Raw genomic sequence first — 27,374 nt, 5'->3', positions numbered from 1 at the left:
GGAAAAGATGATAAATTATAACTAGCAAAAAAGTGATGTGTAAATATCTGAAAATGTTTATTATAAAGTAGAAAATTTTAAACGTGTGTGTTAAAGCTTCGTAAATTTAAACTTGTACAAAAGATAAATTTTCGCTACCGAGCAAATGAATTTGTGAAAGAATTGAGTGCTTTAGAATATATATGTGTGTTTAATGTTAGGCTCTCCAGCTAACACTTTAAAGTTAAATTTAAGCTAAAGTGAAACAATAATATTTTTTAATTTATTGTTTAGCTATTTTTTTTCTAATAAGCTCGTGGGCCTTTTTTTATTTCTTCTGCAGACTATAATATCTCAAAACCTATATTTTATGATACTGTTATTTATTTGTATAAGGAAATGTTTGATTTGTATCTGATACAATGCCCAAAATTAGAGTGTATTATTTTTTGCGGCCGTAGTCTACTTGAGCTTATTGAACATTATCTTGTTAAGGATTCTTGTATTTAAATACCTAAGGAGATTTCAACCTCTACCTAAAATTCTAGCAAAATAGGTACATGCTCCAGTTTTGCACCTGATAGGTCTTTTTGCTTCTCGAGAATGATAAATTTAAAAGCAGTTGCGATCATCTTCTGTTTGTCATCAAAATAAACCATTGAATTTTTATACAGCTATAGAAATCGATTGCGATTTCTTTTTAGTTTAATTTAAGCTTTAATATTAAAGTATTGTATACATAATTTGAAATTCTTATTTGGTAGGGTTTATTTTTCCATTGACATAAACGTAAATATAAAATAATTAAAAATTTCCATCCCACTACGTAATTTTGAAAATTAAATATTAGTTACAAGTAAATTACGAGTTTGAGATTATAATAAATATTGTTCCTAAATGAACTCTGCTGCAGAAGAATTGTATGGCAATTATGGAGGAACTAATATAAATATATATTAAATGATTTGTTATTACAAATTATTTAATGTATACCTGTGTTATATAAAATAGAAACATAAAAGTAAGTACCACAATTTTCCGGTGTTTATTTTTTAAGTAACGTGGTCTGTATAGATCAAAATATCGTATTGTATTAAAATATAGTTCTTAAACATTCTATATATAGAAAATGCTTTTAAATTGTCAAAACTACATAAAAATATTATAAGATGTATAATAGTAGAAGCCTACTTCATATTTTCAAAATTAAAGGTGAAAGTTTTAATGAAATAAAATGTGTTATATCACATAAGTATTAGAAGATCACAATTAAGTAAAGACAGCAAATATTTTGCGCATCTGAAATAAAGCAAAGTGGTGCAGTTTCAATATTAGCTCTATACCTCTGAAGACAAAATATCAGCGTACTTTAAGAAACGAGACGAAAATTCGAAAGTTATTAAACTACAGCTTTATATTACAAGGATGAAAAATTGACTAATGCGAATAGATGATTGCCTTATTTCAGTTCGCCAATACTTATTAGTAGTTTATATCGGCTCTCTTTGCAGCTTTCATGTAGCGCCATCTAGCGAAAGGAGCTGGGATTTCATTTAGAGGTGCTCTGCATCGCGGTATTTGTCGTAGTTGCACTTAATATTTTCGAGTTATTTCACTGTTATAATACTATTAACAGAGACGGCTGTCGACTTTTTAACCCTTCTATGCACGTTTTGTTATTTAATAAGCTAATTATACCCATGTTATTGGTGTACCGTCTCCGTAACGCACTGCATTGTAGCCTTGCTCCGATCGAACCTTGAGGAGACGGGAGTGACAAAATGGAGGAGATATAACAGGTACAGTTCTTTTTGTCACGTACTGAGCTTATTTATTGAGATTTTTTGTGAGAAAGCTCTGTTTTTTTTTGTGTAATATTTAGTAATTTTGTGATATTCGTTTCATTATTACTCTCAAACTCGGTCCAACATGGCTCCTATCATGTTAGCTCCTCGTGCAGGGTAGCGCTGCTCCTTCCAGTAATTCAACCCTCATTTCAGTAAAGAGTATCTATTAAAGAATCGTACATTCAGTAAATTTTGGTATTAATTTCGACCTGGTATTAAACTTAACTACAAAGCCGAAATAGGTGTATTACATTTTATTATTTGCTATACTTACTATGTTCAGGATTGGGAGCTCCTAATGGTCTCGTTCCAATGAGACCGTTGATACGTATTTAATCATTAAAGTTCGGTGATAAAAAATAATGTAATTAAGATATATATATATATGCGAATCATTGTGTTTCTTTTATCGAAAAATGTGGCTTTATTGATTATTGTAAACAATGTTTTATTTATAATACTTTTCATTTAAAAAATGATTTTTCATTGTTCTCAATATGGCTTTCGAGTCTGTATGCGCCTCATGATTGTGCTCCCCAGACTGATTTCCCCTTTTTTGAAAATTTTAGATTATAGAAATGATTCTGAATGAAATAAATTAAAGAATTTCTTTCTTTATATGTGCTTAATGCGAGACCTTTGATAGCCATAAAAAACTAATTTATAATATCAATTAAATTATTAGCATATTAAAATTTATGAAATAAATTTTTTTATATAATTTTAGATTCATTTAGAAAGAGAAAATATTAAAAAAATGATGTAAAATATGTTAAATTTCTTTTTCTGCAAGTAAATAATTTTTATTTAATATTAATCTCATATTTTATTAAAAATTTTTTATTAGATAAAGCATAATATATTTTTGAAATATGAAAGATAAAATGTGCTTATTTTGTATACTTCTCTTCTTTGGTGTTTTCAGATTAATATGTGCATATGTGTAATAAAGAATAAAGTTAATCATTACAGATACCTTGAATTTTTGTATCATGTATTACTCTATATGTGATGAAAATGTTTTCCAAACTTGCTTGATAAACTTCTGCAATTTTGTTGCTCATCATTAATGTTGGAATTATGCAGTACTGGCCACAGGGTTTGTTAAAATAAAAATGTAATATGATTATTAATCATAAATTTCACACAGTACTGTATATTTTTTATTCTGTTGGAAAATTTATACAGTACTGAAAAATTAATTAAAAAATTTCACCTACCAGAGAATTTTTAACTGTTGTTTTGTTATAAATTTTTATTGTTTCTGAGGCTAAGTATGATTAATAACAGGCAGTAATGGAAAATAAAGATGTCAAGAGAAAGAAATTCTGTGTTTTACTTTCCATAGAGCAAAGCTGTTTTATTAAGGTTTTGGACTTCATTCAGCGATACTGTTAATTTGCCTCTAGTATTTTAACTTATTTAACATGCAGTGCACTAATAAATTTTAGGGTACTGACATATTAGTACAACCACCTTGGTGCAGTTTGGTGATTTTTTACAGAATAAAAAAGTTGTACTGTGAATTTTTGGATTGTAAATTACAATGTATATGGTTACCTGAAGAACTGTTATGTGCATGGTCGGCAGAGTTTGTCCACTTCCACTAAGATGGTTGTGATAATACATTAAGTACCAATTTTGGCAATTGATTAGTTAGTATAAAGTAGAGTCTTTTATTTGTTTTTGCGTATTTCATTTTTTTTTCACATTGATATCAGTAAATATTCCCCAAACATAAAAAATGTATGTGGAATTGTGTATATATGTGTCTGGGAAACAGATATGCTAAAAACAGGGGAGGCCAAACTTCATGTCACTAAAACCCACATGTTGGAATTTGGAAAAGTTCGAGAATCACAATTTTTTTCAAAGATTTTCCAATATCCATAAGTTCATGTTTACATCATTTTAAAAGTATTGAAACAGCTCTCAAATAGAAAGAAATGTCTGATAACTCTGTAAAAAGAACTGATGTAAATTAATTACTTTCTCATGTACATTGAGTAGATTTAGTTTACCATGTTTCATACATTTATTTTATTTCCATTTGAGCTACACCATTTGCTTACAAGAGCTACTTAGGCCATCCCTGGATAACAACATTGTAAAAATGCCTGACACTTCCTGATTATCAGAATCTCTGCTTTTGTCCATTCAGTAGAGCTGTTGTGTTTTTTGCATGTTTTTTGAGTACATATGAAACAATAGCCAGCCCAAATATACATGTCCATTTGCATGTTTAAATACAGATGATTGTACACACTTTATTTGTTGAACAGTAACCATTGGCTGAAAAGAATGTAAATATTGGCAGTGCACAATTTTCCCCCCTATTTTTTTAATAAAATGTTTCTTTTTATTATTTTCTGTGAGCAGAACATAATATGTGAGGTGTAAATATATTCAAACAAACGTTTTTTGCAACTGAGTTAGTGACTTTTGATGGGGTGTGAATAATGAAAAAGTACCAAATGAATAATGTGGCAAAAAAAAAAAAAAAAAAAAAAAAAAAAAAGCAAAAATGATATTAAATTGCCTTCAGCAGTGAAAATATGTTTAATCTTGACTAAATAGTTTCATTTGCTATTTGAAAGATTTGAGGAAGGAGCCAGATTCTCTTCCTATAAAATACAGCATTAGAGGTAGTATCTGCAGGGTGTGGTTTTCTTTATTGTGTCTTTCTGCCTGCCATTCAGAGATGTATAGTGCATGGTAAAGTGCTGCAGAATTTTTTTTTATCATTTTTAATGAATTCCAGGCATTTATTAGGAAATAATGCCAATATACATGCAAAAGGTGTAGCAAAAAAAAAAAAAAAAAAGGGAGGGACTCTTATTTTTGAGTAAATAAGGTAAGTATAATTTTATTTTAAAATACCTCTATCCTAAGAGCAAAAAGATGCCTTAACATAATCAGATACTTATTTTCATTTCAAGTAATAATGTTGATGTTCACCAAATTTTCACTAGCATAGTAAGCTCTATTTTTCCATATATTATGATGGAAGACAGTAATTCTGAGAAGAAAAAAAAAAAAAAAAATCAATTTTGGTCAAAAAGGTAAAGAAATAAGCAGAAACATTGCTTAAAACAAACATTTCAGCTTTTCTATAAATCAGAAATAGTTTGAAAAAATAAATAAAGGAAAAATATCACTAACAATAAAAAATTAATTTTGTTTTCATTTTGATTTTCAATAAGTGGGGAAGATTTTTCTTTAACAAGGCTTTGAATGTTGGTTTGCAAAACTGCCTTTTTCGTTTCTTTATGAATTTGACAATATCAATAATATGAATTTCGTAAATCTGCTATAACCTTTCTGTTTCATTCAATTTTGGATCTTGAGAAGGTTTCAGATTTGTTCGTTTGGATTTTGAGAAGAAAAAAAAAAAATATGTCCATTTCAGTCTGTTCGAAAACTTCCATTTTATGCAGCTTTTCATTCTAAAGTCCACTACTGTGTAATTTAAGTTAAGTTTAGATTTTAGTTGTGTGTTTCAGTTACACCACTAGCTGAAGCTTCAATGTTAACTTTTCAACAGTTTGCACAATCTTTTAAGTTTCGGGTTGAATTATTTCATGTTGTTTTTCAGTTCTTTCAGAATTAGAATATCAGTTAGGAAAAAGCTTTTGCAAAATGCAGGTCATAGTTTTTTCTGAAATTCTGCTTTGAACATGCTTCATATTTTAATTGCATCCAAAAATATTAAATTTTTACAAAAATTGTTTGGATTAGATTTGAATTTTTATATAAATAAGAGGTTGCCTGAATGTTGCTATAATGGTTTGATGCATATGCTGAAAGTGCAAGGTTGTATTACGGGATAAAAATAAAATCTGAGGAAGAAGGGTATTTCTTTTTTTTTTCACAATATTGTCCACTTCTGAAATGAAATGTTGTTAAAAATTAGTCCTCAGAAAGGTGTAGCACTGATTCAAGCTGTGTTATCAGATTTCTGTGTGACTGGAAGACTAACTACATTTTTCAACATTTTTTAGTACCGTTGAGTTTTCTGACTTGTTACCACCAGGATTTGGCAATTGAGTCCCCTGAACCCCATTTGACCTTTAAAAGGGAGAATATATAAGGCATTTTCTCCCTTCTTTCAGCATGCCTTCATGGTGTGACAGTAGGCACTCGGCACATATTCGAGAGGTCTCGTTTTGAGTTCTGGTGAGGGCACTGCACATTTTTCATGTCTCCAGCATCAAAAAATCCTAATGACTCTACAGATTCTTTTAATTTTTTTGGGGGGGGGAAATTGTATTTGGCGAGATCTACATCATAAACACAGGAGTGTCATTATCTACACAAATGGCTGCAAAAATGGACACAGTCACAGTTTAAGCATTTTTTGTTATTCAATATAACCAGATGGTATACAACTGGAGTGCTAAATTATGGCCTATCAACTCTGTACTTCAGTCAGAATTGATGGCTTTTAGGTAAGTAGCTAAGTGGGCACTAGCATATCGTACACAAACCATAATCAGCTGAGATAGTTTCTTTAGTATTTTGGTAATAACAGGTACCAAATGCAAAAACAGAATTGTACTTGAGATCTGTCTTCTCATTACTCACTGCAAAGGAAAGATCTAGCTGAGATGGGTCAAAGCCCACGTCGGAAAAAAAAGAAATGAGCTTGTGGATAAACTAGGGAAAGCCACAATAGATCCACATGCCAAATCCAGTCTCTCATTTCAAGATAAGACCAGTGTTTATTCATATAAGATTGGGAAGTGTATTGAGACAATACAAAAGTTAGTTGAGAGACCTATAAATATTTCAGTTAGTGTCATGTTTTGTTTATACATAATTTTAAAATAAAAAGAATATAAATTTATTATGGTCACAAATAAGAAATTTTTTTTTTTTTTTTTTTTTTTTTTAAGGATCAAGTTTAAAATGAAAAGATTAGAAAAAGTTAATCATAAAGATTATTTCAATTCAAACAAAATAAGGGAAGGGAGAGATTTACAGGGGTGTTTGTGCTCCAGGGATTTTGAACTTCGATACCCGGAAATTCTGGGGATCGTCGTTCAAAAGGAAGTAGGAATAATAATGAATTATTTATTTTGATCTGGGTAATTTTGTTTGCTTTGAAAGCAGAAAACGCAAGGTCAGTGTGTGTGGTGAAAACTTTTCCTTCCTTTCTCCAAAGGCAGTGATAATGCATGAAAAGGGGGAAAAAACTTCTTTTTTGTTCTTTCCTTATTGCGAGTTATGACTCATTCCCCGGTTCTCGGACATTCTCTTCTGGATTCTTTTCGGCAAGTAGGCGCGGCAGAAAAAAAAGGAAGAGACTTCGTTCGACCAGATGTGCGATCACGTGACTCTGGGTTCAAAGGTCTTATCTCTCCTGGCATGGCGCCAATAAGTAGAGAAGGGGGATTTTTCACCGTATTAGCTATTTGTCATTGATCGCTTCTCAACTTTTTTTTCTCCGCTGTGTAAAATTTTCGTTTCATTTATTGATGCACGTGTAAATTTTTCGTTTCGTTTATTGAAATATTTTTTTATTTATGTACGCAAGAGAATTTCACTATGAAATTTCTCGAAATAAATAGTGATATTATACAATTAGAAGAAGGTGTCCGGAATGCATTTAGGTGGAATTGGATTGGACGGAGAGATGGTAATGGGGATACCATCGGCACATGGTGCAAGAAAATAAATGTTGCTGGACAAGCATATTGAGTTTTTTGTAACTCACTGCTGAAGTATGGTGGGGAAGGATTCAAGGCTTTCGCAAATCATTCTAAAACTGTGACGCACATAAAATATTCAAAGTGCATTAGACATTCAATGACTTTAATTATGCTAATTCAAAAAATACTGATGACTTACTGGAGACTGATGCTCGGCCATTGGATATAGTGACAAGAAAAGCACGCCAAGAGGTATTAATAACTTCGTTTATCGCCGAGAATTCTCTTTCTTTCATTGTAGCTCCCTATTTAATTGAACTCTGCAAACAGTTGAGCCGCGATCAGACGGCACTAAACTCGTTGGAAATGTCCAGGACTACTGCATGTTATAAGATGAAATATGGGCTCACAAAAACTATTAAGGAAAATATCATTAAAACTTTAAAGGAGACTCCATTTTCTCTAAATTTGGATGAAAGTATTAGCATTGCTCAAGAAAGTAGACTGGTAATATTGGTGCAGTTTTATGACAACAATCAAAATGAAGTTGTAGTTCATCATTTTGCATCTCTAAAGATGGAATCTTGCAATTCATAAGCAGTTTTTAAAGCAGTTGTTAATACTATTGAAGATAATAATATTCCATGGGCAAACTTAATTAGTGTATTAATGTACTCATGCAACACCATGCGTGGAAAAAGAAAAAGGTGTTGAAACCAGACTGCGATCAAACAAAGCACCCCACTTATTAGATATTGATGGTGACACATGTCACACGGCTAATAACTGTGCAAAAAAATTTGCTTCATGTTTTGATAGATACTTAGAAGATTTGTTTGATGACATCTATTTTGATATGAAAAGCTGCAGTAAAAGAGAAAATTTGTTCAAAATCTGTGAATCCCTTGCCATTAAAAAACTTAAGCCCTTGAAGAGACCAGACCATAGGTGGGTGTACATTTTATGTGTTTTAGAAAGAATCAAAGATCTGTGGGATGCTCTTATTGCATTTTATTTTCACTACTTGGATAAAACTGATAAAGGGGATTATTTTTCTTATGTTGAAACTGTATACAATAAAAGAAATATTTCTGCAGCTCAGAAAAAAGTTGTTGAAGGGGTGTATTCTTGCTTGCATTCCCAACAACACACAAAGAATGCTTTAGCTCAGAAAAAAAGAATACTAAATGTGTTATTTGTTATGCAAAACAAAACTTTATTGCATATGGCATTATATTCAGCAGTATTACCAGAGTTTAACACATATATTAAATTATTTGAAACAAAACAAAACAAAAAAAAAAAAAAAAAAAAAAAAACCAATGCTTCATTTAATACATTCCAGTATTTATAAATTGATGGCAAAATTTTTCTCTTTTTTTATGAAGCCAGAAAATATAGAGTGCACATCTTATAATGATTTATTAAAGGTTGATGTCACAAATCCAGAATTCCATTTACCTAGCAAAGTAATATTTACTGGTGCAGAAGCTTCCACTCTCCTGAAGAAATTATCAAAAAATCATCCAATAGCAAAAGAATTCCAAATTTCTCCGATGAAAGCTTATACTAATACAGCACAGCATATGAAACAGAAATTACCCCTTAAAAATTCATATCTAATTAGTTTTACAGCATTGCATGTGTTTTACCTCTGCATGTGCAGATCCAGAGCTAAGAGGTAAAACCAGTACAATATTAGCTTTTGAAAAATTATCATCTTTTATATCCCATATTTTTAGTGATAATGAAAAATCAAAAGTAGAAGCTGAAATAAGGTTATACCAGAGTGATATTGATATCACCAAAGAAATGCTCTACACATCTGATGAAAGTGGAAATCAAGTCAAGTGTACAATTGATAAATATTGGTTTAAAGTTTTTAATTTAAAAGATGATTTCACAAATGATTATAAGTATCCTACATTGGCTAAATTGGTCAAAGCCTGCCTTAGCTGCTTCCATGGCACATTAGTGGAAAGTGCATTCAACTTAATGGATGCACTTGTCACTGACTATAGAACCTCTCTTAAGATTGATTCCCTAGATGCAGTGCAGACTATTAAATATGATTTAATGGCTTCTAAAGAAACCTCATGTGAAAAATATGGCTCAAAAAATCCAATGACTGATCCAATTCACAAAGATCTCTTACTGAATATGAACAGAAGTTGGAAAACATATCAAGAGGACATTTATTTCAGAGGAGTCACCTGTAAAAGTCTGAAAAACCTTCTACATTAGCAGAAAAGCAAACTGCTTCTACCTCTGCATGTGCAGTTCTCGAGGAAATTTTTTCAACTGTAAATGAGGAAAATAAAAGTCAACCTTCCTGCAATTATGAAGTTCACCACAAAAGAAAGACAAGCCCACAAACATCAGAAAATAAAAAAAAGCAGCAGAAATTAGATAATTTTTTTTTAAGAATTAATTCAGGTAATTTAAAATATTTACATAAAATGTAGTAGTTTATATGTTTGAAAATTTATGGTTATTAATTTTGCAAAAAAAGTAATTCATTGAACTTTTATAATTAGGTCATTCAATACTTCATAATTGTAATTTTTCATTTCTCTCCCCCCCTTCTCGAAACTCCAAAATGTCTCTGTTTGTGGTGGAATGGCTGAAAGTATGAAATACTGATAATTGTATTGCAGATTTAATTGTAAGTTGTGAAATGAGCTAACACTTTAAATGTTTTAATGGCTTTTCCCAAAGTTTAATATTAATATAAAAAATTAATAGGAAATCTTCCAAGATATCTCTTCCTAGACAGATAGTTAGTGTCATAACATAGTTTACCAGTAACAAATTAAGAAAAAAAGTTGCTGGCAGGCCAAAAGATTCACAAGGATTAATCCAGATATTGCGTATTTTAGAAAATGTAGGTAGCAGAAGTAAAATGTATAAGCAAGCGCCATAATAACTAGTTAAATTAGCTAATGTACAGCAGATGTCGCTTAATGTGATCACATTTGTTTGCAGCTATTTTGATAATTTATTTTAACTGAAGGATAACATTAAACTAAGAAAAATACCATTAAAACTGTCAATAAAATATTACTAATTAAAATGTATATTTTAACATGATATTAATCAGAAGTAAAATAAAATGTTCATTAATAATGGCTGGATTATTTGCAGTTTAAATTTCATTGTAATAAATTAAATATAATTATAGTTTGTTAGAGAGTGTTTTTGTAAACTAAGCCCATTTAAGTCATGCTAGTGAGAATATCTGAAGCTGAACCTTATTATCTAGAGGAAATAGAAAGAAGAATTGGAAGCCCACATGACAATACAAAGAATTAATCCCTGAAAGGTCTTGAATATGGGGGGGAGAGTAAGCTTAGAGTTCACATAGTGAGGCTTTTAATCAGGTATGTGGCATATGCCCTAAGACAATAAATTCATGCATTTTTAACTGATGCTAAGGTTTTCATGAAAGTTTAAATTCTGCTATTTGAATTTTTAATTCTAGGTGTCTCTATAAAAGAATAGAATATTTAATTCATTCTAATGTTTAAAATTATATACTATCAAAACAGTTTACATACAGTCCAAGTGCCATGTTGAGATGAATTTAAGGAATTTTTGAACTCATTTGGAGTAAAATAGCTTATAGTATTTATTTATGAAGCCTGAAAGATTGCCAAAAAATATGCTTTTTCGACAAGAAAGTATGTTCTGTAATATTTTCAAGTCTTGTAAAATTCAATTTAATTTTCAATTCTTCTTGCTCTATTAGTTAAAATCAACAGGTATCATTACTACCAGAAGAATGTTCTTTATATTTCTTTAAAAGTTTTAAAAAGCATATACAAAAATAAGGTTTTAAAATTTTCATAAGCTGAACATATATGTATCCTTCAGGATAAAACAATTACTGTAGATTAATGTCATTGCCTATTATTGTTTTTAATGTAATTATTCCATTATACAAACATTTATGCCCGGCATGGCAAAACTACAACTCTTGCTCACTTAAAAAATGTGGCTTTCATTGTGATAATAGTTTTAGCTTTGAAATGTCTTTCCTACCTAAAACAAAAATCATGCTACAATGTTTTTTTTTTTTTTTTAACAAACATTAATTTTAATTCTTAACTGCATTATTAGGTATTAAGCAGTTTCAAACTGTGTACTGTCTGTGTGATTTTACTACTGTAATGATGCTACTTTTAGAACAGGTAAGAGCTTTCAGAATATGAGAAAAGGTAAAATATATGAGAAAGATGTTGAGTACATCAAATCTTATTGAATGACGTTATGACTATGTTGTGACTTATCTCACTTTCTGATAATGACATCAGAATAAGTACATGAATTTTATTGTGGTCAGTAATGTGGGACTGCATCTGTCATAGGCCTTAGACACCTTATAATTAGTGAAAATATGACTTTGCCCAGTTCCATCCTATAGTGGTTTTGAAGAAGAATCCTCTAATGGTCCAAGGGTCTTTTATCCCTCTTCCCCTATAACTAATTCACCTAAGAAGACTTTCAGCTCACTGTGTATTTTAGGTGCCCTATGCTGCAATGACTTAATACACTTACAGACATGGGAACCATCTCAGATTTGAACTCAGCCCCAATGATATTGCACCCAGCAACATTAACCATATACTGATCAAGGCAAAATGAATATGCTTAGTTATAATTTGCACTAGAAAAAAAATAAATTATTTGATAATTCAGTTTGCATTTAGTGAATCAATGAATTAATTTTGGGTTAGCTTTTGTCTCAATGTGTTTGTCGTTGTGCAGGAAATTTGATTTAATTGTTGCTAAGATACTTACTATTATATTAATCTACTGAAGTTTGCTTCCTTGATTTTGTTTCTTATTTCATCATGTCTTTTACTGAAAGAATACAGACTTCATAAAATGATTCAACCATCTTATTATTTCCTAAGTTATAAACTAATAGTTTTAATTTTATATTTTTTGCACTAGAGGTGTGTATTTATCTTTAACTTAAAGCTCTTCATAATTGTTTTAAAGTTTATGTTGACGTCAGCGCTTAAATATTAACTCAGCTCTATGACTTCATTTTCTACATTTATATATTCATCTTTATGCACACTGCAATTAATATCACATTGCAATTAATATCACATTTCCTAAAATTGAGTGCTTTTTTCATTATATATGCAAAGAAATTCTCTTAATTAAATCATCTGCATGTCCAGTTCAATTTATAAGTACTATCAGAATAATCATTAAATGATGTTGAAATTAAAGTTAAGGTGGTTTGATAATCCTGAGATCCACGTTGTAATTTACATTTTGGATTAGCAAGTAAAGAAATAAATCAATATTAACCTTTTAAAGACAGGATGGCCATTATAGTGGTCATAGAGTCCTCTGTTTGAAAGAACGGGGTTGTCCACTTTAGTGGCCATGTCTTTTCCCCCCATTTTTCAGGCTGAAAGAGTGGGGTGAGATGTCAAATTTGACATCCCTGGTGTTTTAACCTCTTATCTCTTTCAAAGGTCTTTGTGTTAAGAATCCGGTTTTTCCCCTTTCAGTTCTTGTAGCTACATAGCTACAAGAATTCGTGATAACTGCGTTTGTAAATTGTAAACAGAGCCTTGCGTTGCTTTAGAATATTGCATATTTTCGTAAGTATTTTAGTAATTATTTTGACATTTTTCTAGCAATATGCCGGAAGAAATACGAAAATTTCTTCAAGAGCTTGATGATGAAATATATACACATACATATCTCTGTATGTTTATACATGCATGCATATGTGTGTCAGTGTGTGTACATACGTGTCTGTATATACGTTATTCCCATTTAAGGGTATGCATGCTTTCTGCTTATCTGCACTTATACCATATAATATCAGTGCAGACATACATACTACATGGATAAGTAGGTATGCATTTCCATAAACAAATATAAATTCCCACGTACCTGTATACATGTACAAGCACTTTTTCTTACATTCTTATCAGTTCATTCTTAACACTTCTGTCTGTCTGTATTTCCATATACAGTCAAAAGTCGTTAATCCGGACTTGTCAGGACTTCGGCGATTCCGGATTATAGATCATCAGTTTAAATCTGGTAAGATGGCGTGCAGAAATTATAAAATTAAAAATATGAAGCCATAATTTATGAAATAAAAAACAATTATGATCTAAAGGGTATCAAAATTTACAAAAAAAAAAAAAAGAAGTTTAATATTTATTTGTTTAAACATTTCTTTCAATGTAAGTTGTTTAAGTTGCTTCATTTTATGTGATAATACTTTCTCTTTAATTCTATAAACAGACATAATTTCTTGTTCAGTTACAAAGTTCCGCTGTTCAAATCCTATAATTGCTGTGTCGAGAATACCGACTAATTTGTCAATTGAAATTTTTTCGCTTTCAGTAACCTCTGTGTCACTTTCTTCACTATCGGAAGCGAATTATAATGACGAGGAATTTGATTTAAATCATATCAAAGATGGAGTACATCGAGATGAAATACTACATTTAGTAAGGAATTATAAGCCAAATAAAATAAAAACATCTGCCCTAAAGATAAGGATAGTGCTGACAGATCAACTTCCAATTCATTGTGCGCTGCGTCGTCCCCCCCTCCCCGCAGAGCAGCGTGAAATTGATAAACAGATTTTGGAATGGTTAGAGAAACAAAGGATATGGCTTTATCCGTTTTTTTTTTTTTTGCAGCAATTCCACTTTTTGTTTGATGGACATCGAAACATACTTTCGCTTTGTAGATCCTTTGGGAGCTCTAGCATCGGAAATTCTATTTGACATAATCGAAAGTTCAAGCTTACTTTTATAAAATTGTTCTAACAGTCTGCAAAAAAATGATAAGCCAGATCCAATTCGAAGATTAAGGAAAAACGCAATCTGCAACATTAACTGAAATAGATAACTAGATAATTTTAGCTTATACCGTCTGTTATACATTAAACGCGCATGCGTAAACGTATTATGCGCATGCGCACACTCATATGCACAGACGTAAAGGTCTTACGTGCATGCGTCTGTGCAACGCATGCGCTGAAAGTTTGTAGCTTTGAGGTCCGAATTAATGACTTTTGACTTTATATATGTTTATGCTGAAGTGACCTTCACACATGGAAGTTTACAGTGATAGTACTGTTATTCAGACAAATCACAAGAACATAAATATAAATTTTGTGTCAAAGAAACAACAGTAGTTTTACAATTTCAGTCTGAAACCTGGAAATCGTAAATACACTAAAACTAGTCAATCAGTTTGAAAGGTCATCTCTAGCCATTAGATTCCAGATGTACTGATGTACTGTTATTTTAAAAAGGTACCTCCGTATCAGTGTCTCAATTTCATGATCAAGTAATTTTGAAGTAAGATGTTCAGAATGGATTAGAGTAGCATTTGTGAAATTTCACTGTCGGTTAAGCTTTGAGAATACAAACAGGATGTAAAAGCTCTCAAATAATGTACAAATCATTGTTCTAAGACAACACATGTTCCCCATCTGAATTCCTGAACCTTGACCTTTTAAGTGATTGAATGCGTTTGTCATTCATTAGACATATATCTTGGCAACTACATTCAAGGACAAATTCCTGGAGGCATACCTTGGGCACTCAGTTATGAAATAGTTTCGATATGACAGCATAATGACTGAGGTGCTAATGAAACCAATGAATAGCTGCCAAATTTTTAGTAAAAAAGAGAAAAAACAGTTAATTCAATTGTGTCAGTATAGATTTCACATGACCTGACAATGAAGATTTTTTGAGTAACTGCAAGTAAAGATACTCGCTAATATATAGTAGAATTTAAATTCCAAAAATAAAAATATATCAAATAAATTATTTGATAATTCAGTTTGCATTTAGTGAATCAATGAATTAATTTTGGGTTAGCTTTTGTCTCAATGTGTTTGTCGTTGTGCAGGAAATTTGATTTAATTGTTGCTAAGATACTTACTATTATATTAATCTACTGAAGTTTGCTTCCTTGATTTTGTTTCTTATTTCATCATGTCTTTTACTGAAAGAATACAGACTTCATAAAATGATTCAACCATCTTATTATTTCCTAAGTTATAAACTAATAGTTTTAATTTTATATTTTTTGCACTAGAGGCGTGTATTTATCTTTAACTTAAAGCTCTTCATAATTGTTTTAAAGTTTATGTTGACGTCAGCGCTTAAATATTAACTCAGCTCTATGACTTCATTTTCTACATTTATATATTCATCTTTATGCACACTGCAATTAATATCACATTGCAATTAATATCACATTTCCTAAAATTGAGTGCTTTTTTCATTATATATGCAAAGAAATTCTCTTAATTAAATCATCTGCATGTCCAGTTCAATTTATAAGTACTATCAGAATAATCATTAAATGATGTTGAAATTAAAGTTAAGGTGGTTTGATAATCCTGAGATCCAGGTTGTAATTTACATTTTGGATTAGCAAGTAAAGAAATAAATCAATATTAACCTTTTAAAGATAGGATGGCCATTATAGTGGTCATAGAGTCCTCTGTTTGAAAGAACGGGGTTGTCCACTTTAGTGGCCATGTCTTTTCCCCCCATTTTTCAGGCTGAAAGAGTGGGGTGAGATGTCAAATTTGACATCCCTGGTGTTTTAACCTCTTATCTCTTTCAAAGGTCTTTGTGTTAAGAATCCGGTTTTTCCCCTTTCAGTTCTTGTAGCTACATAGCTACAAGAATTCGTGATAACTGCGTTTGTAAATTGTAAACAGAGCCTTGCGTTGCTTTAGAATATTGCATATTTTCGTAAGTATTTTAGTAATTATTTTGACATTTTTCTAGCAATATGCCGGAAGAAATACGAAAATTTCTTCAAGAGCTTGATGATGAAATATATACACATACATATATCTGTATGTTTATACATGCATGCATATGTGTGTCAGTGTGTGTACATACGTGTCTGTATATACGTTATTCCCATTTAAGGGTATGCATGCTTTCTGCTTATCTGCACTTATACCATATAATATCAGTGCAGACATACATACTACATGGATAAGTAGGTATGCATTTCCATAAACAAATATAAATTCCCACGTACTTGTATACATGTACAAGCACTTTTTCTTACATTCTTATCAGTTCATTCTTAACAGTTCTGTCTGTCTGTATTTCCATATACAGTCAAAAGTCGTTAATCCGGACTTGTCAGGACTTCGGCGATTCCGGATTATAGATCATCAGTTTAAATCTGGTAAGATGGCGTGCAGAAATTATAAAATTAAAAATATGAAGCCATAATTTATGAAATAAAAAACAATTATGATCTAAAGGGTATCAAAATTTACAAAAAAAAAAAAAAGAAGTTTAATATTTATTTGTTTAAACATTTCTTTCAATGTAAGTTGTTTAAGTTGCTTCATTTTATGTGATAATACTTTCTCTTTAATTCTATAAACAGACATAATTTCTTGTTCAGTTACAAAGTTCCGCTGTTCAAATCCTATAATTGCTGTGTTGAGAATACCGACTAATTTGTCAATTGAAATTTTTTCGCTTTCAGTAACCTCTGTGTCACTTTCTTCACTATCGGAAGCGAATTATAATGACGAGGAATTTGATTTAAATCATATCAAAGATGGAGTACATCGAGATGAAATACTACATTTAGTAAGGAATTATAAGCCAAATAAAATAAAAACATCTGCCCTAAAGATAAGGATAGTGCTGACAGATCAACTTCCAATTCATTGTGCGCTGCGTCGTCCCCCGCTCCCCGCAGAGCAGCGTGAAATTGATAAACAGATTTTGGAATGGTTAGAGAAACAAAGGATATGGCTTTATCCGTTTTTTTTTTTTTTTTTTTTTTTTTGCAGCAATTCCACTTTTTGTTTGATGGACATCGAAACATACTTTCGCTTTGTAGATCCTTTGGGAGCTCTAGCATCGGAAATTCTATTTGACATAATCGAAAGTTCAAGCTTACTTTTATAAAATTGTTCTAACAGTCTGCAAAAAAATGATAAGCCAGATCCAATTCGAAGATTAAGGAAAAACGCAATCTGCAACATTAACTGAAATAGATAACTAGATAATTTTAGCTTATACCGTCTGTTATACATTAAACGCGCATGCGTAAACGTATTATGCGCATGCGCACACTCATATGCACAGACGTAAAGGTCTTACGTGCATGCGTCTGTGCAACGCATGCGCTGAAAGTTTGTAGCTTTGAGGTCCGAATTAATGACTTTTGACTTTATATATGTTTATGCTGAAGTGACCTTCACACATGGAAGTTTACAGTGATAGTACTGTTATTCAGACAAATCACAAGAACATAAATATAAATTTTGTGTCAAAGAAACAACAGTAGTTTTACAATTTCAGTCTGAAACCTGGAAATCGTAAATACACTAAAACTAGTCAATCAGTTTGAAAGGTCATCTCTAGCCATTAGATTCCAGATGTACTGATGTACTGTTATTTTAAAAAGGTACCTCCGTATCAGTGTCTCAATTTCATGATCAAATAATTTTGAAGTAAGATGTTCAGAATGGATTAGAGTAGCATTTGTGAAATTTCACTGTCGGTTAAGCTTTGAGAATACAAACAGGATGTAAAAGCTCTCAAATAATGTACAAATCATTGTTCTAAGACAACACATGTTCCCCATCTGAATTCCTGAACCTTGACCTTTTAAGTGATTGAATGCGTTTGTCATTCATTAGACATATATCTTGGCAACTACATTCAAGGACAAATTCCTGGAGGCATACCTTGGGCACTCAGTTATGAAATAGTTTCGATATGACAGCATAATGACTGAGGTGCTAATGAAACCAATGAATAGCTGCCAAATTTTTAGTAAAAAAGAGAAAAAACAGTTAATTCAATTGTGTCAGTATAGATTTCACATGACCTGACAATGAAGATTTTTTGAGTAACTGCAAGTAAAGATACTCGCTAATATATAGTAGAATTTAAATTCCAAAAATAAAAATATATCAAATAAATTATTTGATAATTCAGTTTGCATTTAGTGAATCAATGAATTAATTTTGGGTTAGCTTTTGTCTCAATGTGTTTGTCGTTGTGCAGGAAATTTGATTTAATTGTTGCTAAGATACTTACTATTATATTAATCTACTGAAGTTTGCTTCCTTGATTTTGTTTCTTATTTCATCATGTCTTTTACTGAAAGAATACAGACTTCATAAAATGATTCAACCATCTTATTATTTCCTAAGTTATAAACTAATAGTTTTAATTTTATATTTTTTGCACTAGAGGCGTGTATTTATCTTTAACTTAAAGCTCTTCATAATTGTTTTAAAGTTTATGTTGACGTCAGCGCTTAAATATTAACTCAGCTCTATGACTTCATTTTCTACATTTATATATTCATCTTTATGCACACTGCAATTAATATCACATTGCAATTAATATCACATTTCCTAAAATTGAGTGCTTTTTTCATTATATATGCAAAGAAATTCTCTTAATTAAATCATCTGCATGTCCAGTTCAATTTATAAGTACTATCAGAATAATCATTAAATGATGTTGAAATTAAAGTTAAGGTGGTTTGATAATCCTGAGATCCAGGTTGTAATTTACATTTTGGATTAGCAAGTAAAGAAATAAATCAATATTAACCTTTTAAAGACAGGATGGCCATTATAGTGGTCATAGAGTCCTCTGTTTGAAAGAACGGGGTTGTCCACTTTAGTGGCCATGTCTTTTCCCCCCATTTTTCAGGCTGAAAGAGTGGGGTGAGATGTCAAATTTGACATCCCTGGTGTTTTAACCTCTTATCTCTTTCAAAGGTCTTTGTGTTAAGAATCCGGTTTTTCCCCTTTCAGTTCTTGTAGCTACATAGCTACAAGAATTCGTGATAACTGCGTTTGTAAATTGTAAACAGAGCCTTGCGTTGCTTTAGAATATTGCATATTTTCGTAAGTATTTTAGTAATTATTTTGACATTTTTCTAGCAATATGCCGGAAGAAATACGAAAATTTCTTCAAGAGCTTGATGATGAAATATATACACATACATATATCTGTATGTTTATACATGCATGCATATGTGTGTCAGTGTGTGTACATACGTGTCTGTATATACGTTATTCCCATTTAAGGGTATGCATGCTTTCTGCTTATCTGCACTTATACCATACAATATCAGTGCAGACATACATACTACATGGATAAGTAGGTATGCATTTCCATAAACAAATATAAATTCCCACGTACTTGTATACATGTACAAGCACTTTTTCTTACATTCTTATCAGTTCATTCTTAACAGTTCTGTCTGTCTGTATTTCCATATACAGTCAAAAGTCGTTAATCCGGACTTGTCAGGACTTCGGCGATTCCGGATTATAGATCATCAGTTTAAATCTGGTAAGATGGCGTGCAGAAATTATAAAATTAAAAATATGAAGCCATAATTTATGAAATAAAAAACAATTATGATCTAAAGGGTATCAAAATTTACAAAAAAAAAAAAAAGAAGTTTAATATTTATTTGTTTAAACATTTCTTTCAATGTAAGTTGTTTAAGTTGCTTCATTTTATGTGATAATACTTTCTCTTTAATTCTATAAACAGACATAATTTCTTGTTCAGTTACAAAGTTCCGCTGTTCAAATCCTATAATTGCTGTGTCGAGAATACCGACTAATTTGTCAATTGAAATTTTTTCGCTTTCAGTAACCTCTGTGTCACTTTCTTCACTATCGGAAGCGAATTATAATGACGAGGAATTTGATTTAAATCATATCAAAGATGGAGTACATCGAGATGAAATACTACATTTAGTAAGGAATTATAAGCCAAATAAAATAAAAACATCTGCCCTAAAGATAAGGATAGTGCTGACAGATCAACTTCCAATTCATTGTGCGCTGCGTCGTCCCCCGCTCCCCGCAGAGCAGCGTGAAATTGATAAACAGATTTTGGAATGGTTAGAGAAACAAAGGATATGGCTTTATCCTTTTTTTTTTTTTTTTTTTTTGCAGCAATTCCACTTTTTGTTTGATGGACATCGAAACATACTTTCGCTTTGTAGATCCTTTGGGAGCTCTAGCATCGGAAATTCTATTTGACATAATCGAAAGTTCAAGCTTACTTTTATAAAATTGTTCTAACAGTCTGCAAAAAAATGATAAGCCAGATCCAATTCGAAGATTAAGGAAAAACGCAATCTGCAACATTAACTGAAATAGATAACTAGATAATTTTAGCTTATACCGTCTGTTATACATTAAACGCGCATGCGTAAACGTATTATGCGCATGCGCACACTCATATGCACAGACGTAAAGGTCTTACGTTCATGCGTCTGTGCAACGCATGCGCTGAAAGTTTGTAGCTTTGAGGTCCGAATTAATGACTTTTGACTTTATATATGTTTATGCTGAAGTGACCTTCACACATGGAAGTTTACAGTGATAGTACTGTTATTCAGACAAATCACAAGAACATAAATATAAATTTTGTGTCAAAGAAACAACAGTAGTTTTACAATTTCAGTCTGAAACCTGGAAATCGTAAATACACTAAAACTAGTCAATCAGTTTGAAAGGTCATCTCTAGCCATTAGATTCCAGATGTACTGATGTACTGTTATTTTAAAAAGGTACCTCCGTATCAGTGTCTCAATTTCATGATCAAGTAATTTTGAAGTAAGATGTTCAGAATGGATTAGAGTAGCATTTGTGAAATTTCACTGTCGGTTAAGCTTTGAGAATACAAACAGGATGTAAAAGCTCTCAAATAATGTACAAATCATTGTTCTAAGACAACACATGTTCCCCATCTGAATTCCTGAACCTTGACCTTTTAAGTGATTGAATGCGTTTGTCATTCATTAGACATATATCTTGGCAACTACATTCAAGGACAAATTCCTGGAGGCATACCTTGGGCACTCAGTTATGAAATAGTTTCGATATGACAGCATAATGACTGAGGTGCTAATGAAACCAATGAATAGCTGCCAAATTTTTAGTAAAAAAGAGAAAAAACAGTTAATTCAATTGTGTCAGTATAGATTTCACATGACCTGACAATGAAGATTTTTTGAGTAACTGCAAGTAAAGATACTCGCTAATATATAGTAGAATTTAAATTCCAAAAATAAAAATATATCAAATAAATTATTTGATAATTCAGTTTGCATTTAGTGAATCAATGAATTAATTTTGGGTTAGCTTTTGTCTCAATGTGTTTGTCGTTGTGCAGGAAATTTGATTTAATTGTTGCTAAGATACTTACTATTATATTAATCTACTGAAGTTTGCTTCCTTGATTTTGTTTCTTATTTCATCATGTCTTTTACTGAAAGAATACAGACTTCATAAAATGATTCAACCATCTTATTATTTCCTAAGTTATAAACTAATAGTTTTAATTTTATATTTTTTGCACTAGAGGCGTGTATTTATCTTTAACTTAAAGCTCTTCATAATTGTTTTAAAGTTTATGTTGACGTCAGCGCTTAAATATTAACTCAGCTCTATGACTTCATTTTCTACATTTATATATTCATCTTTATGCACACTGCAATTAATATCACATTGCAATTAATATCACATTTCCTAAAATTGAGTGCTTTTTTCATTATATATGCAAAGAAATTCTCTTAATTAAATCATCTGCATGTCCAGTTCAATTTATAAGTACTATCAGAATAATCATTAAATGATGTTGAAATTAAAGTTAAGGTGGTTTGATAATCCTGAGATCCAGGTTGTAATTTACATTTTGGATTAGCAAGTAAAGAAATAAATCAATATTAACCTTTTAAAGACAGGATGGCCATTATAGTGGTCATAGAGTCCTCTGTTTGAAAGAACGGGGTTGTCCACTTTAGTGGCCATGTCTTTTCCCCCATTTTTCAGGCTGAAAGAGTGGGGTGAGATGTCAAATTTGACATCCCTGGTGTTTTAACCTCTTATCTCTTTCAAAGGTCTTTGTGTTAAGAATCCGGTTTTTCCCCTTTCAGTTCTTGTAGCTACATAGCTACAAGAATTCGTGATAACTGCGTTTGTAAATTGTAAACAGAGCCTTGCGTTGCTTTAGAATATTGCATATTTTCGTAAGTATTTTAGTAATTATTTTGACATTTTTCTAGCAATATGCCGGAAGAAATACGAAAATTTCTTCAAGAGCTTGATGATGAAATATATACACATACATATATCTGTATGTTTATACATGCATGCATATGTGTGTCAGTGTGTGTACATACGTGTCTGTATATACGTTATTCCCATTTAAGGGTATGCATGCTTTCTGCTTATCTGCACTTATACCATACAATATCAGTGCAGACATACATACTACATGGATAAGTAGGTATGCATTTCCATAAACAAATATAAATTCCCACGTACTTGTATACATGTACAAGCACTTTTTCTTACATTCTTATCAGTTCATTCTTAACAGTTCTGTCTGTCTGTATTTCCATATACAGTCAAAAGTCGTTAATCCGGACTTGTCAGGACTTCGGCGATTCCGGATTATAGATCATCAGTTTAAATCTGGTAAGATGGCGTGCAGAAATTATAAAATTAAAAATATGAAGCCATAATTTATGAAATAAAAAACAATTATGATCTAAAGGGTATCAAAATTTACAAAAAAAAAAAAAAGAAGTTTAATATTTATTTGTTTAAACATTTCTTTCAATGTAAGTTGTTTAAGTTGCTTCATTTTATGTGATAATACTTTCTCTTTAATTCTATAAACAGACATAATTTCTTGTTCAGTTACAAAGTTCCGCTGTTCAAATCCTATAATTGCTGTGTCGAGAATACCGACTAATTTGTCAATTGAAATTTTTTCGCTTTCAGTAACCTCTGTGTCACTTTCTTCACTATCGGAAGCGAATTATAATGACGAGGAATTTGATTTAAATCATATCAAAGATGGAGTACATCGAGATGAAATACTACATTTAGTAAGGAATTATAAGCCAAATAAAATAAAAACATCTGCCCTAAAGATAAGGATAGTGCTGACAGATCAACTTCCAATTCATTGTGCGCTGCGTCGTCCCCCGCTCCCCGCAGAGCAGCGTGAAATTGATAAACAGATTTTGGAATGGTTAGAGAAACAAAGGATATGGCTTTATCCTTTTTTTTTTTTTTTTTTTTTGCAGCAATTCCACTTTTTGTTTGATGGACATCGAAACATACTTTCGCTTTGTAGATCCTTTGGGAGCTCTAGCATCGGAAATTCTATTTGACATAATCGAAAGTTCAAGCTTACTTTTATAAAATTGTTCTAACAGTCTGCAAAAAAATGATAAGCCAGATCCAATTCGAAGATTAAGGAAAAACGCAATCTGCAACATTAACTGAAATAGATAACTAGATAATTTTAGCTTATACCGTCTGTTATACATTAAACGCGCATGCGTAAACGTATTATGCGCATGCGCACACTCATATGCACAGACGTAAAGGTCTTACGTTCATGCGTCTGTGCAACGCATGCGCTGAAAGTTTGTAGCTTTGAGGTCCGAATTAATGACTTTTGACTTTATATATGTTTATGCTGAAGTGACCTTCACACATGGAAGTTTACAGTGATAGTACTGTTATTCAGACAAATCACAAGAACATAAATATAAATTTTGTGTCAAAGAAACAACAGTAGTTTTACAATTTCAGTCTGAAACCTGGAAATCGTAAATACACTAAAACTAGTCAATCAGTTTGAAAGGTCATCTCTAGCCATTAGATTCCAGATGTACTGATGTACTGTTATTTTAAAAAGGTACCCTCCGTATCAGTGTCTCAATTTCATGATCAAGTAATTTTGAAGTAAGATGTTCAGAATGGATTAGAGTAGCATTTGTGAAATTTCACTGTCGGTTAAGCTTTGAGAATACAAACAGGATGTAAAAGCTCTCAAATAATGTACAAATCATTGTTCTAAGACAACACATGTTCCCCATCTGAATTCCTGAACCTTGACCTTTTAAGTGATTGAATGCGTTTGTCATTCATTAGACATATATCTTGGCAACTACATTCAAGGACAAATTCCTGGAGGCATACCTTGGGCACTCAGTTATGAAATAGTTTCGATATGACAGCATAATGACTGAGGTGCTAATGAAACCAATGAATAGCTGCCAAATTTTTAGTAAAAAAGAGAAAAAACAGTTAATTCAATTGTGTCAGTATAGATTTCACATGACCTGACAATGAAGATTTTTTGAGTAACTGCAAGTAAAGATACTCGCTAATATATAGTAGAATTTAAATTCCAAAAATAAAAATATATCAAATAAATTATTTGATAATTCAGTTTGCATTTAGTGAATCAATGAATTAATTTTGGGTTAGCTTTTGTCTCAATGTGTTTGTCGTTGTGCAGGAAATTTGATTTAATTGTTGCTAAGATACTTACTATTATATTAATCTACTGAAGTTTGCTTCCTTGATTTTGTTTCTTATTTCATCATGTCTTTTACTGAAAGAATACAGACTTCATAAAATGATTCAACCATCTTATTATTTCCTAAGTTATAAACTAATAGTTTTAATTTTATATTTTTTGCACTAGAGGCGTGTATTTATCTTTAACTTAAAGCTCTTCATAATTGTTTTAAAGTTTATGTTGACGTCAGCGCTTAAATATTAACTCAGCTCTATGACTTCATTTTCTACATTTATATATTCATCTTTATGCACACTGCAATTAATATCACATTGCAATTAATATCACATTTCCTAAAATTGAGTGCTTTTTTCATTATATATGCAAAGAAATTCTCTTAATTAAATCATCTGCATGTCCAGTTCAATTTATAAGTACTATCAGAATAATCATTAAATGATGTTGAAATTAAAGTTAAGGTGGTTTGATAATCCTGAGATCCAGGTTGTAATTTACATTTTGGATTAGCAAGTAAAGAAATAAATCAATATTAACCTTTTAAAGACAGGATGGCCATTATAGTGGTCATAGAGTCCTCTGTTTGAAAGAACGGGGTTGTCCACTTTAGTGGCCATGTCTTTTCCCCCCATTTTTCAGGCTGAAAGAGTGGGGTGAGATGTCAAATTTGACATCCCTGGTGTTTTAACCTCTTATCTCTTTCAAAGGTCTTTGTGTTAAGAATCCGGTTTTTCCCCTTTCAGTTCTTGTAGCTACATAGCTACAAGAATTCGTGATAACTGCGTTTGTAAATTGTAAACAGAGCCTTGCGTTGCTTTAGAATATTGCATATTTTCGTAAGTATTTTAGTAATTATTTTGACATTTTTCTAGCAATATGCCGGAAGAAATACGAAAATTTCTTCAAGAGCTTGATGATGAAATATATACACATACATATATCTGTATGTTTATACATGCATGCATATGTGTGTCAGTGTGTGTACATACGTGTCTGTATATACGTTATTCCCATTTAAGGGTATGCATGCTTTCTGCTTATCTGCACTTATACCATATAATATCAGTGCAGACATACATACTACATGGATAAGTAGGTATGCATTTCCATAAACAAATATAAATTCCCACGTACTTGTATACATGTACAAGCACTTTTTCTTACATTCTTATCAGTTCATTCTTAACAGTTCTGTCTGTCTGTATTTCCATATACAGTCAAAAGTCGTTAATCCGGACTTGTCAGGACTTCGGCGATTCCGGATTATAGATCATCAGTTTAAATCTGGTAAGATGGCGTGCAGAAATTATAAAATTAAAAATATGAAGCCATAATTTATGAAATAAAAAACAATTATGATCTAAAGGGTATCAAAATTTACAAAAAAAAAAAAAAAGAAGTTTAATATTTATTTGTTTAAACATTTCTTTCAATGTAAGTTGTTTAAGTTGCTTCATTTTATGTGATAATACTTTCTCTTTAATTCTATAAACAGACATAATTTCTTGTTCAGTTACAAAGTTCCGCTGTTCAAATCCTATAATTGCTGTGTTGAGAATACCGACTAATTTGTCAATTGAAATTTTTTCGCTTTCAGTAACCTCTGTGTCACTTTCTTCACTATCGGAAGCGAATTATAATGACGAGGAATTTGATTTAAATCATATCAAAGATGGAGTACATCGAGATGAAATACTACATTTAGTAAGGAATTATAAGCCAAATAAAATAAAAACATCTGCCCTAAAGATAAGGATAGTGCTGACAGATCAACTTCCAATTCATTGTGCGCTGCGTCGTCCCCCCGCTCCCCGCAGAGCAGCGTGAAATTGATAAACAGATTTTGGAATGGTTAGAGAAACAAAGGATATGGCTTTATCCTTTTTTTTTTTTTTTTTTTTTTTGCAGCAATTCCACTTTTTGTTTGATGGACATCGAAACATACTTTCGCTTTGTAGATCCTTTGGGAGCTCTAGCATCGGAAATTCTATTTGACATAATCGAAAGTTCAAGCTTACTTTTATAAAATTGTTCTAACAGTCTGCAAAAAAATGATAAGCCAGATCCAATTCGAAGATTAAGGAAAAACGCAATCTGCAACATTAACTGAAATAGATAACTAGATAATTTTAGCTTATACCGTCTGTTATACATTAAACGCGCATGCGTAAACGTATTATGCGCATGCGCACACTCATATGCACAGACGTAAAGGTCTTACGTTCATGCGTCTGTGCAACGCATGCGCTGAAAGTTTGTAGCTTTGAGGTCCGAATTAATGACTTTTGACTTTATATATGTTTATGCTGAAGTGACCTTCACACATGGAAGTTTACAGTGATAGTACTGTTATTCAGACAAATCACAAGAACATAAATATAAATTTTGTGTCAAAGAAACAACAGTAGTTTTACAATTTCAGTCTGAAACCTGGAAATCGTAAATACACTAAAACTAGTCAATCAGTTTGAAAGGTCATCTCTAGCCATTAGATTCCAGATGTACTGATG

At 31.4% G+C, this 27,374-nt stretch overlaps 1 protein-coding gene across 2 annotated transcripts in view; it reads left to right on the top strand.

Moving 5' to 3' along the window:
- Positions 1 to 1,496: 1,496 nt before the first annotated feature.
- LOC118183873 (uncharacterized) overlaps positions 1,497 to 27,374 on the top strand; it is a 51,631-nt gene continuing 25,753 nt past the window's right edge. The window contains exon 1 of one of the 2 annotated variants that reach the window (XM_085823671.1): positions 1,497 to 1,778. The gene's annotated coding sequence lies outside the window, so the exon portion shown is untranslated. Of the gene's footprint in view, positions 1,779 to 1,946; positions 2,191 to 27,374 lie in introns of those variants that run through there. The other variant, XM_085823672.1, reaches the window with a different exon arrangement.

Source organism: Stegodyphus dumicola, chromosome 9, assembly GCF_044657685.1.
Source record: "Stegodyphus dumicola isolate Sdum_Otavi_A_Nest chromosome 9, ASM4465768v1".
Lineage (NCBI taxonomy): Eukaryota > Metazoa > Arthropoda > Arachnida > Araneae > Eresidae > Stegodyphus > Stegodyphus dumicola.
Note: the sequence above shows the minus strand (reverse complement) of the source record. Positions and strands in the feature narration are given on the sequence as shown.